The 1755-nt window shown below is 43.2% G+C and overlaps 1 pseudogene; it reads right to left on the minus strand.

The window, feature by feature from the left end:
- Positions 1–1115: 1115 nt before the first annotated feature.
- On the minus strand, positions 1116–1287 carry LOC137302603 (U2 spliceosomal RNA; annotated as a pseudogene).
- Between the last annotated feature and the right edge of the window lie 468 nt (positions 1288–1755).

The raw sequence follows: 1755 nt of genomic DNA on the forward strand, positions 1-1755 counted from the left end.
ATTGACTTGGGTTCCATTGGAGCTTTAACAATTTAGGCCACAGAAAGTGTGAGTTTGAGGGTCTGGGTCAGTTTGGGTTTCTGTACAGGTTTAGGGTTTTATGTCGATTTAGGGTTCTGGGTCACTGGGTTTTGGGTTGTTTTGGGTATCCAGTCATTTCAATTTACATATTCATTTGGGGCTTAATGTGAGTTTGGAATTCTGGGTTACTTTGTAGTTATGTTGAGTGCAAGATTCTGGGTCATTTTAAGGTTCTGACTCAGTATTCTGTTGATGGTCAGTTTAGGGTACCTGTCACTTTTGGGATTCTGGATCAGTTTAGGGTTCCAGGTCAGTTTAAGTTTCTGGGTCACTGGGGTTCGTGAGCTGATTTAGGGTTTTGTGCAACTTAAGTACTTTGGTCTCTAAAGTACTTTGGATCAGAGGGTCTCAAGAAGGGCAAAGGGCTCTTGTTCATAGAGAGTTCTGTGTATGTTCAGGATTCCAGGGCACTTTTAAGTTCCAGATCAGGTTGAAGTTGTTCAGAAGTTTGGGCGTTCATGTTCAGTTCAGTTTAGTTTGGGTTCAGGTAGGGTTGTGTCTCTGGGTCATTTTACAGTTCCTGGTTTATTTGAGGTTTGTATGTGAGTTTAGGGTCTTCCAGTGTTGGGCTCCGTGTTGTTTCGGTTTGAGGATCAGATTGAGAGTTGTTGCTTGTTTTGTTCAGAGTCATTGTTGGGTTCTGGTTAAGTTTCGGTTTGTGACTCGCTCTGGTTCTGCTTCAGTTTGGGGAAATGGTTCAGCGTCTGATTAAGGGTTCGTTTGGGGATTTAGGTCAAGTTTTGCTTCAGTGTAAGTTTTGGATTGTATCATTGTGTGTTTGCCTTGTCGTGCAAGTGTCTACAGAAGATTGGGGTTCTGGGTCACTTTGTAATTCTGGTCAGTTAAGGTTTCAGGTCCAGTTTTGAAATCTTCAATATCATTTCCACCTCAATATTTATCTAAGTTAATCTTCACAGCTTTAATTGAGGATTTATTCCACATTTTTTAAGTGCAAAATATCAACTTTATTCTCAATAATAATACATACAGAGACACTGGAAAAACCTGTTTTTCATTTTGAATATCTCCCCACAGGGAGGTGCACCGTTCCCAGAGACACTGCAATACTGGGTCGATGCGTGGAGTGGACAGAGCAAGCCCCGATTCCATCTCCCTGTTCCAAAAATCAAATTAATATACGGTCCCCAGATAGGGGATGTATCAGATATTAAACTGATAAGAACAGATTTTTTTTTCAAAAAATATACTTTATTCATAAAATTTGTAACAATACATACAATACAGTTGTCATATCACATTTCAAACATACACAATACAGATTATACAATTTTTTTTATTATTCGTTCACAGGATGTGGGCGTCGCTGGCAAGGCCGGCATTTATTGCCCATCCCTAATTGCCCTCGAGAAGGTGGTGGTGAGCCGCCTTCTTGAACCGCTGCAGTCCGTGTGGTGACGGTTCTCCCACAGTGCTGTTAGGAAGGGAGTTCCAGGATTTTGACCCAGCGACAATGAAGGAACGGCGATATATTTCCAAGTCGGGATGGTGTGTGACTTGGAGGGGAACGTGCAGGTGGTGTTGTTCCCATGCGCCTGCTGCCCTTGTCCTTCTAGGTGGTAGAGGTCGCGGGTTTGGGAGGTGCTGTCGAAGAAGCCTTGGCGAGTTGCTGCAGTGCATCCTGTGGATGGTACACACTGCAGCCACAGTGCGCCG

This window comes from Heptranchias perlo, chromosome 35 (genome assembly GCF_035084215.1).
Source record: "Heptranchias perlo isolate sHepPer1 chromosome 35, sHepPer1.hap1, whole genome shotgun sequence".
In the NCBI taxonomy this organism is placed as follows: Eukaryota; Metazoa; Chordata; class Chondrichthyes; order Hexanchiformes; family Hexanchidae; genus Heptranchias; species Heptranchias perlo.